The 18,732-nt window shown below is 41.1% G+C and overlaps 1 protein-coding gene across 1 annotated transcript in view; it reads left to right on the top strand.

Annotated features, from left to right (window-relative positions):
- LOC117508771 (sodium/hydrogen exchanger 9-like) overlaps positions 1 to 18,732 on the top strand; it is a 308,738-nt gene that overhangs the window by 26,488 nt on the left and 263,518 nt on the right. The window lies entirely within an intron of this gene.

The following is an 18,732-nucleotide window of genomic DNA, read 5'->3' as shown; positions in this document are numbered from 1 at the left end:
TTGTATTTTGCGCTTCATAATGAGCCACACATTTTCAATGGGCGACAGGTCTGGACTGCAGGCAGTCCATTCTAGTACCCGCACTCTTTTACTACAAAGCCACGCTGTTGTAACACATGCAGAATGTGGCTTGGCATTGTCTTGCTGAAATAAGCAGGGACGTCCCTGAAAAAGATGTTGCTTGGATGGCAGCATCTGTTGCTCCAAAACCTTGATGTACCTTTCAGCATTGATGGCGCCATCACAGATGTGTATGTCGTTCATGCCATGGGCACTAACACACCCCGATACCATCACAGATGCTGGCTTTGAAATGAAGGCGGCAGCGTTTGTGGATGTTGTGTGGATGTATGGCTTTCGCTTTGCATGGTAGAGTTTTAACTTGCACTTGTAGATGTAGCGATGAACTGTGTTAACTGACAATGGTTTTCTTAAGTGTTCCTGAGCCCACGCGGTAAGATCCTTTACACAATGATGTCGGTTTGTAGTGCAGTGCCGCCTGAGGGATCGAAGGTCACGGGCATTCAGTGTTGGTTTTCAGCCTTGCCACTTACGTGTACAAAGTTCTCCAGATTCTCTGAATCTTCTGATTATGTTATGAACTGTAAATGATGGAATCCCTAAATTCCTTGCAATTGAACGTTGAGAAACATTGTTCTTAAATTGTTGGACTTTTTTTTCACGCAGTTCACAAAGTAGTGATCCTCGCCCCATCTTTGCTTGTGAATGGCTGAGTCTTTTGGGGATGCTTCTTTTATACCCAATCATGACACTCACCTGTTTTCAATTAACCTGTTCACCTGTGGAACATTCCAGACAGGTGTTCTTTGAGCATTCATCAACTTTCCCAGTCTTTTGTTGCCCCGTCCCAGCTTTTTTGAAATGTGTTGCAGGCATCCATTTCAAAATGAGCAAATATTTGCACAAAAACAAAAAAGTCTATCAGTTTGAACATTAAATATCTTGTCTTTGTGGTGTATTAAATTGAATATAGTTTGAAGAGGATTTGCAAATCATTGTATTCTGTTTTTATTTACATTTAACACAACGTCTCAACTTCATTGAAATTGGGGTTGTAGGTACACACCAAATTGCATATTCATTAAGGTAAATCTCTTAACTGGGGCCGTATTTGTTAATTTTGCTCATTTGAGAAATGCAGTCGTCAGTGTGCAGCATTAGTACAAGTTGCTCGATTGTTTGTGGTTGACATACGTACAGTTTGCATGTTTGTTTGTTTTTTTGTTTGTTTTTTTTTGATTAGTGTAAATGCATTTTAAAACATATTTAGTGACTTGAAAACATTCCTCTATTGTGACCCCAACTTCTCTAAAGAGAACTGGCTGTAACACCCTTTTGTTATACAATTTCCCCAGATTTTCAGCATCATTGCAGCTGTTTTATTATCGCTGTGAGTGCAGTATAGAATGTCCGCATAATAAAATTCAAGCATGGCAAAATAAATTACCATGTTGTTTTTATTATTTAAAAGGATATGACTTGGACTGACTGAAATTTTGGATCATCTGCTGCAACAAAACAGTTTCACAACTTTTTGTTTGTTTGCACAGATGCACTCGTTCACCTTTTCTTCACTCATCCTCCTTCCCTTTGCAGCAAAGGGAAAGGGATTTGTTGGCTCGTAGCTGATGTGCGAATCCAGCGGCTGGCTGTAGCTTCAGCACTGCATGTACCAGCACTCTGTCTGTCATCATTTAAAATGGATGAAGTGAAAGATTATTTGTACAGCATTTATTTTCATTGACAGTTTTTAGTCCTAGCCTGCCTGCATGGTGCTATTGATAGAACATTGGATATTTACTCTCCATAACGGATGTGCTGTTTGTTAGGGAATCAGTGGCACTTGAGTGGAATATATTGCTGATATTTCTATCTTTACATGAAATGGACCATTTTCAGACATAAGTAGCACTGTTTCTTTCTTTGTGAACAAATCAATATCTTGGAGCATTTCCTCCAATCCCCCATGAAGTCTTCTTGTTGCAAGCTTCAAGCAGCATAGTGTGCAGAGACAGTTTGACTTTAGATCTTCTGTCATGATGCCTGACAATTTTGCAATGTGGAATTGACAGAAAAACATTCCAGTATCGATTTAAAGGAACTGATAAAATTTAAGCATACAGTTCTGCTGGATCGGACAATTTGCTACTGGTTCTTAGTTCCCATGCCTATAAAAATATTAATTCATTCACTTCCTGGTGCTGATCCTGGCTGCATTTCTTGTAAAGTTGTGCATTTGATTATTTTGGCTTTGATATTTTTATTTAATTTATGTTGTGTTGTGGAGACTTGTTTTTAATACGAGTTTAAGAAATTTTAATTTGGAGAGACCTGTTTTTCGGTGTCATTAAAAATAACATAAATCAAATCTTTTTTCGTGCCACTGTCAGTATAAGTTTAAAGTATATACATGCTTCCGCTGCATTGCTACCTTTGTCTCAGCCTGCCAGATGGCGATATTACACTTTGAAAGAAACTGGCTGCTGGATGTTATTGATGCACTGAATGGCTGCACAGCCAGAATATGAAATTATTTTGACTCCAGTTAACTACAGTTTTGTTGTCTTAATGTTCTACCACATTCTGTCAGCATGAAAATTTCAGGAATCTTTGAAATTTATGTAGCCTGTTTCCAAAAATGAACAGTGTTGTTTTTGTTTATAATATTCATTTTCATTTTGGACTCGCAAACGTACATTTAGTTTGACCTGCAGCAATGTGTAAATTGCTTTCTGTTTTATATTATGTTCAATGTAATGCAGACATTCCTTTGATGCTTCTGCCTCATAAATGTACTAAGAGATGGAAACAGTAGTCCGTACTCACTGTTTGTGCATGGCATTTCTGCAGGCAGATAATTTTGTTTGACTTGTGGGGATGTTTTTAATGCATTCTAAACATTGATGTATTTTGAGGCAGGAAATAATGAGCATCGCCAACCTGCTGAAACCAGTGATAAAGCCATTGTGTTTGTATTTACATACTTCTCTCCCATCTTTGGGTCTCCCAACCACCCCTCACCCTCGCTGTCGCCTCTTTTCTCACCCAGCATTTCCCTTGGGAAACAGGGTAGGGTGTGAGAGTTTGATATGTTGCCTCACATGCACATTCTTTGACGCTAAGGCACCAGACCTGACCAATCATATTGCGCGCGTTAGTGAGTCTTCTTTATTGTCAGTGTGTGTGTGTGGGGGTGGTGGTGGGGGGCCTGTGAGGAAACATCGAGTGGGTTCAAAAGGCAGATCCACCCCCCTCTCTTTCGTTGTACATTGCTTCTGGAAAGTATTCACAGCGCTTCACATTTTTCACATTTTGTTATGTTACAGCCTTATTTCAAAATAGAGTAAATTCATTTTCCTCCCTCAAAATTCTACTCACAACACCCCATAGTGACAACATGAAAAAGTTTTTTTTTTCTTCATATTTATTAAAAATAAAAAACTAAGAAATCACATGTACATGTGATCAAGCGTTTAGTGTACTTGGTTTCAGTGAAGAAGGTTCCCGGTTCAAACCCCACCCCTGCCACATTTCTTCATGTAATGTGGAGTTCCATCAGGAAGGGTATCTGGCATAAAATTTTTGCCAAATAAACATGCCGATACACTTGGATCTGCTGTGGTGACCACAAGTGAGCAGTCGAAGGGACTTATATGTATTCACACTCTTTTCTCAATACTTTGTTGATGCACCTTTTGCAGCAATTGCAGCCTCAAGTCTTCTTGAATATGATGCCACAGGCTTGGTGCACCTATCTTTTGGCATTTTTGCCCATTCCTCTTTGCAGCACATCTCAAGCTCCATCAGGTTGGATTGGATGTGTCTTGCACAGCCATTTTCAAGTCTCTGAAGCGTTGTTCAATCTGATTCAGGTCTGGGCTCTGGCTGGGCCACTCAAGGACGTTCATAGCGTTGTCCTAAAGCCACTCCTTTCATATGTTGGCTGTGTCCTTAGGGTCATTGTCCTGCTTAAAGATGAACTGTTGCCCCAGTCTGAGGTCAAGAGCGCTCTGGAGCAGGTTTTCATCCAGGATGTCTCTGTGCATTGCTGCATTCATCTTTCCCTCAATCCTGTCTAGTCTCCCAGTTCTTGCCACTGAAAAACATCCCCAAAGCATGACGTTGCCACCACCATGCTTCATTGTAGGGATGGTACCTAGTTTCCTCCAAACATGACGCCTGGTATTCACGCCAAAAAGCTCAATCTTTGTCTCATCAGACCAGAGAGTTTTGTTTCTCATGGTCTGAGATTCCTTCAGGTGCCTTTTGGCAAACTCCAGGTGGGCTGCCATGTGCCTTTTACTAAGGAGTGGCTTCTGTCTGCCCACTCTACCATACAAGCCTGATTGGTGGATTGCTGCAGAGATGATTGTCTTTCGGGTTCTTGGTCACCTCCCTGACTAAGGTCGTTCACCCTGATTGCTCAGTTTAGATGGCTGGCCAGCTCTAGGATGGGTTCTGGTGGGTCTGAGCTTCTTCCATTTACAGATGATGATGCCACTATGCTCATTGAGGCATTCAAAGCAGCAGAAATGTTTCTGTACCCTACAGACAATTCCTTTGACTTCTTGCTTGCCTTTCCAAATCATGTCTACTCAACTGAATTTCCCCCAGGTGCACTCAGTTAAGCTGTAAAAACATCTCAAGGATGATCCATGGAAAAAGGATGAACCTGAGCTCAATTTTGAGCTTCATGGCAAAGGCTGTGAATACTTAATCTGATTTCTTTTTATATATATATATATATATATATATATATATATATATATATATATATATATATATATATATATATATATATATATATAAATTTGCAAAAATCTTTTTAAAAAAGTTATTTTAAATTGTCATTATAGGGTATTGTATGTACAAAAAAATAATTTGATCCATTTTGGAATGAGGCTGTAACATAACAAAATGTGGAAAAAGTGTAGCACTGTGAACACTTTCTGTATGCACTGTATATGACCATGTTATTTTTGGCTGGTAGAATAGTTTGGGAGCTGATAAATGACGCACACACACACTGTTCGTGTCATTATCATGTCATTACCATAACGCCAACTCTCCAATGACACATGCACAAGAGACGCTTCGCTGATTGTCCTGAGGGCAGTATTTTAAATCTAAGCCTTGAGGACATGATGTGTGCTGTTGCTATGGTAACACAGATATGCCAACAGACAAGGACGTTCTCCAGAGGCAACACTGGTGCACTTATTATTATGGGACGCACCACATTAACATGGTTAGTGCTAATGCGCATCACTTAGCAGTCAAAAGCTGGACTGCAGTGTTGCTGAATGGATGTTTTTGTCAGGGCTCGAGGATGAATGTGGGAGGGCACAAAATGCAGATTTGAGAACAAGGTGTTATAAGTTGAAAATAATCCTTATCGTTTTCACAAGCAGGGGTATGGTACATGGGAAGGCAGGCAGCGAAGCAGAGGTACAGAGCGACAAGCAAAAACGTGGTCGAGAGACAAGCTGGGTTCAGAAACACTGCGAGGGATGGTGTCATAGGCTGAGGCAAAAACAAGGTCCGGTAAACAAAGCAAGGTCGTAACACACTGAAACAAAAGCAAGACAGAAGCAGAAGGCTGGAACATGGATACAAAGATCGCGACGAACTGGCAGGGGAGTGGAGAAAGTGAAGGGCTTTAATACACAGGTGGGGTAATTAGGTTAACAAGGTGAAGCTGTGGAAGAAAGTTCTAGAAGGTAGGTGTGGTCAGGTGAATCCAAGAGGAGGGTAGAGATGCAAGAGAGTGAGGGAGGGATTCAGGCAGACTGTGACAAAGATGAAACAAGCAAGTGCAAGAGAGTAAGCCAACACACGGGGAAAACAGAGACAAAGATGCACGTGCAAGAGTGTAAGTGAACACACGGGGGGAACAGACAAAGCAGAGACAGACAAGTGAGTGTACATGAAAGAAATACAAACTGTGACCAAAGGCAATGACTGTAAATATAACACACTAAACACTACACATGGCTAAAAGTCCCAAAGATAATAAACATAACAAAGAACCTATAGATCAACAGCTGAACTGTAAACCAGAAAACAAAACACAAGATAACCATATCAGATAAGCGAAGAACAAAAGAGGACTGAAACAACTAAAGACTACATTAGAAGAATCAGTAGAAAAAACAGAATGCATAACACAATGGAAATAACAATAACTGGACAGAAACAATGACTGTATAAACCACATGACTAAAATACAAAAATAAACAGAAAACAAAATGAGAGACTACAGAACAGAAAATAAATGATGAACTCAGAACAAAACTAATAACTAGAATACCGTACTGTGGAAAGGGGAAATAAGCAAAGCGACCAAACAAGGGGCCAACACCTGACAGTTTTAGGAAAACTATAGCCCAGTATTACATGAAAAAACACTGCTGAGGCCCATTTTGGGAGATGAGTGTGTTTTTCATTGTGAATGCTGACAGTGTGTTATTTTTCAGCCCCAACCACTGGTACTGCGAAATGAGCTCATCGCAGAAGTAACAGATTATGTACTTCATTGAATGGGTGCTAGAGTGTGGCTCCAAAAGGGAGTCATTCCCCATAGATGCCTGTGTTAAATTGCCCAACTTTCCAACTGAAATAAACATTTACAGCCTGGAACAAATAAACAAACAGATAAATAGAAGTTTTTGGTCTGGATTGGTAGTATCCCCATTCATAACAACTGTATTGAGGTGGGGTTTGTTCTACTCATTTGTTCAGCCACAAAGCTATGAATAATTAGGGACGTGGTCACTTTGAGTGATAGCTAGTTTATGCTAGTAAGCTCAGTGTTTTACAGTTACTCCGAGAGGTCAGTTGCCATGCCATGCAAATTGGGGGTCAAATCTACTTGGCGCATTTCAAGTAAACTAATTTAATTAAATAACCCGTGTGTGTATTCATATTGAGTATCTGCTGATACAGGCTGTCGATCCAATGCCTGTATTTTCCTTGATATTGAACTTGCACAGAGTACATTGCAATAATATTAAAAAAAAATCCAATCTGCATGCTTGACAATTTTCTTAATGCCATGCATTCAAAAAAATACCATTATTGTCATTGTAGTACATATATACATACAAACAATGAAGTTTATCCTCTGCATTTAACACACCTAATTACAGTTAGACACAATCCAACCATTAGGATTAGTGGGCAGCCATAGTCGAATGCCGGGGACCAACTCCAGATCTAGAGACACTGTCTTGGTCAGGGGCAGAGAAAGGAGCAGACTTTTTGCCCCCAAGGGCCAAAATGAAAATGTGACAATGGGCCGCGGGCCAAATATAGCAATTTTACTCATGATGCAGAAACAAATGTAACAATGTTGCTTTAATTAACATAAAGGAATGAATGTTTAATTTTTCAACTAAGTGCAAATCAAATGCAACACAACAAACACAACAAATTGCAACAAAATACTGCAAACTCGGTCTCAAATTGCAAACTCACACTCCACTAAACAGCAAACCACTAGTGACTAGTGGTTTGCTGTTTAGTGGAGTTTTAGTGTTTAGTGGAGTTTGAGTTTAGTGGAGTTTACACCAATGTGTCTCACTAGTGACTATATCATCATTTTAAGACCGTGAGAGATGTTGATATTACCAAAGCCAAAGCTGATAAGTTTCATCAAGTGGTTTGGATTGCTATTTAAAGTTTGTGTTGGACCGTTTGGAACCTCTTGACCCCAAAGGACCAGTGACGTACACCAAAATGTAAGTCCCATTTCTCTTGTTTATAAATTAATAAAATATCAAATGACAAGGATCTATTTTAGGTGTTATATAAAACAAATAATGAATGTTTTTTCATTCATGCAATGGAAAGAATATTTCATTCGGTGAAAGATGAAATGTTCTATTGAACTTGGCTGCATGTCATTGAATAGAACATTTCATCTTTCCATTGCACTCATAAACCTTCATTATTTGTATATTATATAACGGCTGAGAATCAGAATCAGAAGGTTTATTGCCATTGCCAGTGAACAGGATTCACAGACTAGGAATTTGCTTCGGTACAATGGTGCAACATTAAGAAGAGATAAAATGCTAAGATAAAATATAACATATGTGTCAAAATAAGATAAAGTATAAGATAAAAAAAGAAATATGAAATATGAAAGGCTGTGTGCAACAGAAAAACAGAGAAACAGAAAAAACAGTGTAGTGGGAGGAGTGCAATTAAAAACCAAAGTACATTGTCTAAAGTGACCCGTGATAAGATGATAAAGTGACAGAGTTAAGCTTAAGGTGACTGAGTTATGAGGTGTTCATGAGTCTAACGGCAGAGGGGAAGAAACTGTTCTTATGGCGGGAGGTTCTGGTCCGGATGGACCGTAGCCTCCTGCCCGAGGGGAGTGGTTTGAACAGACCGTGTGCAGGGTGAGAAGGGTCAGCTGTGATCCGACCTGCTCGGCCCAGAGTCCTGGAGACGTGCAAGTTGTGGAGAGATGGAAGGCTACAGCCGATCACCTTCTCAGCAGAGGCCACAATGCGCTGCAGTCTGTGTCTGTCCCTGGCTGTGGCCCCGGCGTACCACACCGTGATGGAGGAGCAGAGGATGGACTTGATGATGGCCGTGTAGAACTGAGTGGATCCTTGTCATTTGATTGGTGCTTTGTATGTAACATGACATGGATTAATTCATCCCATTTGTGATGCATTGCATTTAGAGTGCAGTTTGGTTCAAAGTCAAAGTCAGCTTTATTGTCAAATATGCTATACATGCTTGATATACAGCACAGATGATATTTCGGTCCTCTCAGACCCCCGGTGCAGAGTAAGAATAAAAACTGTTATTAAGCTAAGTAAAAAAAAAATAAATAAATTTACCTTAAATACTTCTGATTCACAAAATAAAAATAACAATATAAAACAGTATAAACAGTGTAGGCAGTGTAAGTATAACAGTGTGATGCTGTAGTGCAAATGGCAGTGTACTAATGTAAACAGTATGACATTAAATATGATAACAATGCAATGGATAACAGTATAATACAGTATAACAGTATAATCCAGTGGTGCAAGTGGCAGTATGCTGATGTAGACAGTATAACATTATAGCATTAAATACAATAGTGCAATGGCCATATACAATGTACCAGTATCAGGCAGTCCTGATGTGGATGGGCTGACGTTGGTGGGCAGAGTCAGTGGTGGGGGGGTCATGTGGGGGGGGGGGGGTGCGAGTGGGAGCAGAGCAGGGAGGGAGTTGAAGGTGAGGCGGGTGTGGTAGATGTCAAGCAGAGAGGGGAGAGGGACACAGATGATCTTCCCAGCTGCTTTCACAGTGCGCTGCAGGGCCTTGCGGCAGGATACGGTGCAGGCACCGTACCACACAGTGATGCTGCTGGTCAGGATGCTCTCGATGGTACCCCTGTAGAAGGAGTACATGATGGGGGTCGGGGCTCTTGCTTTTCTCAGTTTCCGCAGAAAGTAGAGTCGCTGTTTTTGGTTGTTTTTGGCCAGAGATGTGGTGTTGATGTTCCAGGACAGGTCTTGAAAGATGTGTACACCCAGGAACTTTGTGCTGCTCACCCGCTCCACTTCAGCGCCATTGATGGTTAGTGAAGCATGCTGAGTGGGCTCTCTCCTGAAGTCCACAAAAATCTCCTTCGTCTTCTCCACGTTCAGGTGGAGATTGTTGTCCGTGCACCACGTGGCCAGGCGGCTCACCTCACTCCTGTAGCTTGTCTCATCGTTGTTGTTGATGAGACCCACCACAGTCGTGTCGTCTGCGAACTTGATGAAGAGGTTGGAGCTGGATGTAGGTTCCATTTAGAGTTCAAATTTGGTTCCATATATTTGGTACCATTGCACTCTGCGCACACACACACGCGTGCATGTCCTCGTGCACGCATACACAAAAAGAAAATCCACTATGCAGTCTGGAGGCTGTTGGCAGGAAGCTGGAATGAGAAGCTGGACTCATTTCTGATGTGATTCCCCCCCCCCCCCCCCCCCCACGCTGCATTGAGGACGTACGCAGTCTTTTTTTTTGGTAGTACCGGGACACACAAGCGCCGATCAGGTTGTGTGTGTGCGCGGAAGGCAACGACTCTACCGAGACATAATTTGATTGAGCTAACTGACACTGCTAATTATTGTAAGACACACACACACACACACACACATACAAAACAAATCCACTGTGCTGTCTGGTGGCTGTTCGCAGGAAGAAAGAAAAAAAGCTGGACTCATTTCTGATGTGATTTCTTTTTTCGCCGCACTGAGGACGTACACAGTCGACCGATCCGGTTGCATGTGTGCACACACGCGTGTGGGGGACAGTGACACGATGATTTGATTGAGCTAACTGACGCTGCTAATTCTTGTAACACAGACACACACACACACACAAAATCCACTCTGCTGTAAGTCGTCTGGATGCATGAAGACCTGTTCACATGAAACGCTGACGTGATTTTTGTCTGGACTGAGGAACTACACAGTCTTTTTTTTTTTTTTTTTTTTTTTATGGAAGTCTGAAGTCAGTGCACAGTATCACTGGACTACACTTCACAATTTGGACTTTAGCCGCAGTGGAAAAACAAAATGTAAGTCCCTTTTCTGTTGTTTATAATCTGATAAAATATCAAATGACAAGGATCTATTTTAGCCGTTGTATAAAACAAATAATGAATGTTTTTACATTCTTTAAATGGAACGAATATTTAATTTGAATAGTATGTTCTAGCTTTCACCTCATGAAATGGTCGTACCATTGAACTCATAAACCATTATTTGTATATTAGAACATGCACTGTGCTCCTTGCTGAATGCTACATTACAGGCCTACTCTCTCCAATGACACCGCAAAGTGAGAGAGAATGTGCATGGATTTTGTGATTCAAGTTTCAGTATCCTAAATCAGTCTAAAAAAATGCCTCTGCAGCATCAAGATTAGCACTGAAATACGAGGTCTGTCCAAAAAGTAACGGACCTTTTTATTTTTTTCAAAAACTATATGGATTTGAATCATGTGTGATTGCATCAGCCAAGCTTGAACCTTCGTGCGCATGCGTGAGTTTTTTCACGCCTGTCGGTTGCGTCATTCACCTGTGGGCAGGCTTTGAGTTAGCACTGGTCCACCCCCCTCATCGGCACAAAACCACCTCCGTGTTGGTCCCACAGGACGGCTTTCAGACGGCTTGCGGTGGCTTTTCAGTCGTGTGACTATCCGAGAAATTGTGGATTAGCTGGACATGCCCGAACATGTCCTGTGAGGCTTCATCACGGCGTTGCTTTGTGCCATGCGGCTCTGTCCCGACGCGCGAATTCCTGTGGTTTTGTCCCGCGCCATTTGCGGCACGGTGGCGCATTCCTCCGCTCCTCTTTCCATGACAAAAACTCCTGTAACAGTGGAATGTGGCAAAAAAGTCTTGATGTCCACGTCTTCTGCCATTTCTGTGGTAGTCAGACGACGTCCCGGATCAACACAGCGTTCAGTTTGGAAAAGATCTGGTCGTTTGAGCCTGTCGATCGGCGCTCGGAACGCAGCGTGCTCTCAGCCGCTGTGGGCGGTCTTTAAACCGGCTGTAACACTCCTAAATCTGTGTGATCCCCATAAAAATCGTCCCTGAAAGCCATCTGAATTTAGCGAATGGTGTCCACCTGGCTGTCTCTCACAGTTTCTGGAAAAATTTGATGCAGCAAAGCTCCAAATCATTCAGACATTTCCCTGACAATGAAAATCCGACGAGGGGGGTGGACCACTGCTCACTCAAGCCTGCTCACAGGCGAATGACGCAACCGACAGGCGTGAAAAAACTCACGCATGCGCACAAAGGTTCAAGCTTGGCTGATGCAATCACACGTGATTCAAATCCATATAGTTTTTGAAAAAAATAAAAAGGTCCGTTACTTTTTGCACAGACCTCGTATGTTCATTTTTGACCACAACTCATTATAAATGGGTCTGAAATTTAACTTCTCATGCTCCACTTCTTCACCCATCTGTGGGTTTGCCAGGGAGTTAGGTGGATTGCAATTTGATTTTCAAACCAGCTTGTCAGAAAAACAATGGATGTTGTCACAGAGTTTGTCCAGTGGAAATAGGATTTCCCTTAAGGCTCGTGGACAAAGGTGTCCAAGTGCTTTAAAGGAAATTTCTATGTTGTGTTGCTATCTGGTGGTTAGCGGTGGTATTGCTGCATGAGATGACAAGACAATGGCAAGTTTACTGGATGAGTAATTTACACAACATGATGGAACAAATTGTCTAGTTAGCTGTATGTTAATTACTGCACAGGCCACTTTAGCCATCATTGCAGCAATTGCTTTCCCCCACGCAAAGCTGACACACACACACACACACTGTGGTCTAACCACGAGGCCACCATGCTTCCAGTTAAGTGATTTTCATTATTGAATGAATTTTGCTTTTTAAAATTGTGATGTCCAAAAGTACAGTATCTACTGATGCCTCCAGACAGTGGTGAGCACAAGTCAGTGAACCAGCTAATTAGTGAAGCTAATGTTTTTATTAGTGGATTAGCTTTTCAGGTAACTTTTAAAGTTTGTAAATGCTTTTGACCTTTAAATCAGACTCATAATTTACTTGGCAAATAAATTCTCTTTGTGAAAGGGTCTGGTCCCCGTCCCATTCATGCTCATTTCCTCTCAGCTCTAAGTCCTATTATCTCAAATGGGGCAGGCTTTATGCAATTCCAGAAACTGGTTTTTGCTTCATGCTCTGTTCAACTTTTTTTTTTTTAAATAACTATAAACTATGTAACTTCTCCATTGTGTGCCATCTTTAGGCATTTGTTGACACTTGTGTGGTTGCCCCTTTGCCCATGTCATATGCTTCCAGAGATGGTTTTGACTGCATCCAGTGGTACTCCCCCCTGGAAATGAAATGTGAATTTAGAGGTACCAGAGTAATTCTCAAATCAACTCAATTTTAAAGTCTGGCTGTGCCAGGCAAGGAACATTTTGCTTCCATTAAATTTAGTCATCCCTCCCTGGATTGCCACTTTATTGTGGTGGAGGGGTTTGTCTACTCTAGTGATCCTGGGAGCTGTGTTGTCTGGAGCGTTAGCTCCTGGTAGGGCCACCCTTAACATATTGGTCCCAGGTGAGGAGACAGAGAAAGGGCAATCTTTATGACCCTTTATGATTGACACAGTTAGGGATAGAGTCATCTTGCCCAGAGTAGGGAGACCGGGGCCTCCTCCTTGTGACAGGCCTGGTAGGGAGCTTGCAGGCAAGCACCTGGTGGTCAGTTCAACCACCGTGGGACTCAGTTGGGCTCAGCTCGAAGAAACAACATGGTGTCATCTCCATGTGAGTTCACCACCTGCAGGGCGTCTGTAGAGGGACTGAGAAACTGCTTTTCTGGCGGTGGACAAGAACAAATGCCCACATTGACTGACACTTGGCTATGGAACTTAACACTTGGAACATGGTACACTATCTCTCTGGTGGCAAAGTTGTCTGAGTGTGTGAAGGAGATCCAGAAATACTAATTGGAAATAGATGGGCTCACCTCCACACATAGCATGGGCTCTGGAACCGTACTCCTGGAGAGGGGCTGGACTCTCTCGTTTTCAAGAGTTGTCCAGGGTGAGAGGAACTGGGTAGGCATCAGGATACTCACAAGTCCCCAGCTGAATGCCATTATTTTTGAGTTTTCCCCAGTAAACAAGAGGGCTGCCTCTATGCCACTTCATTTAGTAGAGAGGAATCGGAATCTGACTGTTGTTTGTGCATATGCACCAAACAGCAATTCTGAGTATCCAGCTTCTTGGAGACTCTGAATGGGATCCTGGAAAAGGTTGTTGCTGGAGCTGCCTTAGTTCTTCTGGGGGACTTCAATGCTCATGTGGGCAACAATGGAGAAACTTGGACGGGAGCGATTAGGAGGAATGGCCCCGCCTGATGTTAATCCGAGGGGTGTTTTGTTATTGGACTTCTGTGCTGGTCCTGGATTGTCCATAACAAACACCTTGCTTGGGCACAGGGGTGTTCATAAGTACATGCGGTATCAGAACACCATAAGTCAAAGGTCGATTATCACTTTTTTAATCGTGTCATCATACAACCCCTGGCAAAAATTATGGAATCACCGGCCTCGGAGGATGTTCATTCAGTTGTTTAATTTTGTAGAAAAAAAGCAGATCACAGACATGACACAAAACTAAAGTCATTTCAAATGGCAACTTTCTGGATTTAAGAAACACTATAAGAAATCAAGAAAAAAAGATTGTGGCAGTCAGTAACGGTTACTTTTTTAGACCAAGCAGAGGAAAAAAATATGGAATCACTCAATTCTGAGGAAAAAATTATGGAATCACCCTGTAAATTTTCATCCCCAAAACTAACACCTGCATCAAATCAAATCTGCTCGTTAGTCTGCATCTAAAAAGGAGTGATCACACCTTGGAGAGCTGTTGCACCAAGTGGACTGACATGAATCATGGCTCCAACACGAGAGATGTCAATTGAAACAAAGGAGAGGATTATCAAACTCTTAAAAGAGGGTAAATCATCATGCAATGTTGCAAAAGATGTTGGTTGTTCACAGTCAACTGTGTCTAAACTCTGGACCAAATACAAACAACATGAGAAGGTTGTTAAAGGCAAACATACTGGTAGACCAAGGAAGACATCAAAGCGTCAAGACAGAAAACTTAAAGCAATATGTCTCAAAAATTGAAAAATACACAACAAAACAAATGAGGAACAAATGGGAGGAAACTGGAGTCAACGTCTGTGACCAAACTGTAAGAAACCGCCTAAAGGAAATGGGATTTACATACAGAAAAGCTAAACGAAAGCCATCATTAACACCTAAACAGAAAAAAACAAGGTTACAATGGGCTAAGGAAAAGCAATCGTGGACTGTGGATGACTGGATGAAAGTCATATTCAGTGATGAATCTTGAATCTGCATTGGGCAAGGTGATGATGCTGGAACTTTTGTTTGGTGCCGTTCCAATGAGATTTATAAAGATGACTGCCTGAAGAGAACATGTAAATTTCCACAGTCATTGATGATATGGGTCTGCATGTCAGGTAAAGGCACTGAGGAGATGGCTGTCATTACATCATCAATAAATGCACAAGTTTACATTGATATTTTGGACAATTGAAAGGATGTTTGGGGATGATGAAATCATTTTTCAAGATGATAATGCATCTTGCCATAGAGCAAAAACTGCGAAAACATTCCTTGCAAAAAGACATAGGGTCAATGTCATGGCACAGGGTCAATGTCAACGAGCAGATCTGATTTGATGCAGGTGTTAGTTTTGGGGATTAAAATTTACAGGGTGATTCCATAATTTTTTCCTCAGAATTGAATGATTCCATATTTTTTTCCTCTGCTTGGTCTAAAAAAGTAACCGTTACTGACTGCCATAACATTTTTTTCTTGATTTCTTAGTGTTTCTTAAAGCCAGAAAGTTGCTATTTGAAATGACTTTAGTTTTGTGTCATGTCTGTGATCTGCTTTTTTTCTACAAAATTAAACAACTGAATGAACATCTTCCGAGGCCGGTGATTCCATAATTTTTGCCAGGGGTTGTACCTGTGACCTTGTGTATTGGACACTCGGGTGAAGAGGGGCAGAGTTGTCAACTGATCACTAGCTGGTGATGAGTAGGCTTAGATGGCAGGGTAAGCCACTGAGCCGACCTGGAAAACGTAAATGTGTAGTGAGGGGACGTTTTCTAGGTACGTTTGGTGTTAAAGCCTGTCCTGACAGCCTTCCGCTCACACCTCTGAAGAAACTTCTTCCAGATCCCGAGGGAGGTTGGGGACATGGAAGGACATCGGTCTGTATTCAAGGGCTCCTTTGCTGAAGTAGCTGCTTTGAGCTGTGGCCAGAAAATTGTTGGCACTTGTTGTGGTGGCAACCCAAGAACCTGCTTGTGGACTCCAGCAGTAAGAAATAAGCCTTAAGAAAGCAGTAAATAAGCAGTAAGAAGGAGGCCTTTTGTGTTGGGTTAGGTCTCTGGAGTCAGCAGACAGGTACCAACAGGCCAGAAGAGCTGTAGCCTCAGTGGTGGCTGAAGCAAAAACTCCAGAATGGGAGGAGTTTGGAGAGGCCATGGAAAAAGACTTTCAGTCAGCCTCAAAGCAATTCTGACAAAATCTCAGGTACCTCAGGAAAGGGAGGCAGTTCTTAGCCCAGGTTGTGTTCAGCAGGGGAGGAGAGCTACTAAACTGGACTGAGGATATCATCAAGTGATGGAAAGAACACTTTGAGAATCTCCTCAACCCAACTGACATGCCCTCCATCTAGGAGACTCGGGCTGATCTTTTGCCATTACCCTAGCGATACTCACCAAGGTAATCAAAAAAACTTCTCAGTGCCAAGTTGCTGGGGGCAGACGAGATTCATCCTCAGTTACTGATGTCTCTGGATGTTGTTGGGCTGTCATGGCTGACGCGCTTATACAGTGTTGCATGGAAGTTGGGGACAGTACCTCTGGATTGACAAACTTTGGTAGCAGTCCCTGTCTTTAAAAAGAGGGACCGGAGAGAGGGTTCTAATTATAGAAGACTCCCACTTCTCAGCCTCCTTGGGAATGCCTTTGCCAGTGTACTACAAAGGAGACTTACACAATTAGTCGAACCTCAGATTCAAGGGAGAACCGTGGGTTCAATCCTCATTGTGGAATAGTGGACCAGCTTTTTACCCTTGCAAGGATATTAGAGGGGTCTTGGGAGTATGACCAACTAGTCTACATGTGTCTTGTGAACTTGGAAAAGGACTATGGCTATCCTGTGGGGTTGCTGCAGGAATAGAGGGTACCAGATTTGCTGCAACATGCGATCCATTCTCCATTTTTCTGCAAATGTCATACATGTAGCTATGATACAGGACAAATGGTTCATCGTATTTTAATATTCATGGTGGGATTAACAGTTATAGAAGATTCTGATATAGCCTAAACTGTAAACAGGTATTTTGCAAACACTGTAAACACACACACACACACACACACACACACACACACACACACACACACACACACACACACACACACACACACACACTAATATATGGTAGAGAAGCAGAGAGTGGCAGTAAAGTCAGCTATTTTAGTAATATTAAAGAGACAGCATATGATTAGGCTATATGTATGAACAAAATACTGATGAATGAATACATTATATTTGAATGAATGAATGAGTTTATTCAGCATACAATTCATCAGAAAACTCATAACAACTTTACAGTGATCTCGTGTGGCCGAAAGGGTGAGGGCAGAAGCAAAGCTTATAAATACCCACCCCTTATACTAATAAAAATAAGAAATATATACATGCATGCACACAAACACAATTTTATAAATACATATCTACATAATCACACACACACACACACACATATATATATATATATATGCACACACACATACGATGACAATGCCAAAAAGAAAAAAATATGCAAAGTCAGTCAGTGAACTCAAATTTACAAAATACAACCAAACACTGGCACACAACACACAAACTCAAAAATAATAGCAAATCAATAAACCTAAGTCTTCAACTATAGCAAGTAATTTAGTTATTCTTGTCATGTCTTTTAAAGCCTACTAAAGTACCAAGTACTTTAATATTGTCAGGACAGTTGTTCTAGATGTTAACACTTCTGACAGAAACACAATGACTTTTTGCAGTAGTTCGGATCCTTAATTTCTCAAAAAATAAAATTCCTCTCAAATTATAACAGGAATCCCCTGGTTTAAACAGATCCTGGGCATGTTGTGGCAGCAGTTTATTTTTAACTTTATACATTGTATTGTAATGTCATCATCCAAATCCCAGAATTTTAGAATATGTAACCAAGCAAACAATGGATTCGTTGGCTCACAATGTGATTTGTTAGATAATTCTTATAGCTTTCTTTTGCAACAAAAATATTGGATTAGTATTAGTTTTATATGTATTTACCCATACCTCAATGCAGTCGATCATGTATGGAACGAGCAATGAATGATATAAAATTGTTAGTGTTGGGAAATTAAATCTTGTGCTTTATGCAGAATTGCAGTGGCTTTTAACATTTTGAATTTAACACAATTAATATGCGTTTTCGAGCGCGGTTTATCATCAGTAGCAACACCAAGAAAGTTTGTGTCAGTTACAATTTCAATATCATTTAATAATACATTTCTACAGGAACTCCTGGAATTGTTTCCAAATATGATACACTTTATTGCTTATTTTTAATTGCATTTGTAATCTGTTCAACAAAATCAGTTACAGCCACTGAAGTAGTGCAATTTTTTTTTAACCATATTGCTGTTCTCTAAGTATGTGATGTTTAGTTATGAAATCATATAACCTCTTTAAAAATACCTTTTACAAAATTTTGGAAAATTGTGGCTGGAGTGAGATTGGCCTATAATTTGAAAAGACATGTTTGTCGCCAGATTTAAACAGCGGTATCATTTTAGCTAATTTCATTCTGAAAGGAAATTTCCCAGTCATAAGTTACAAATATACATGAAAGGTTTAACATAATCGGTGTCAGTCAAGTCCAAGATATAATCATTGACTTGGAAATGTTTGTGTATCTATCCCCAGAATTGTCTGGAGAAGACCGGTTGTAAAAGTGAGAATTTACTGAAAATTCATCAAAAGGTGCGAATAATTGTGTCCAGCATACATTTTATGTCAGGATTCTTGGTTTCAATTCATTAAAGTGTTTTGTTTTGTTCTTACTGAC

This window comes from Thalassophryne amazonica, chromosome 1, assembly GCF_902500255.1.
Source record: "Thalassophryne amazonica chromosome 1, fThaAma1.1, whole genome shotgun sequence".
Taxonomy (NCBI): domain Eukaryota; kingdom Metazoa; phylum Chordata; class Actinopteri; order Batrachoidiformes; family Batrachoididae; genus Thalassophryne; species Thalassophryne amazonica.
This window is presented reverse-complemented; position numbering and strand designations above follow the sequence as displayed.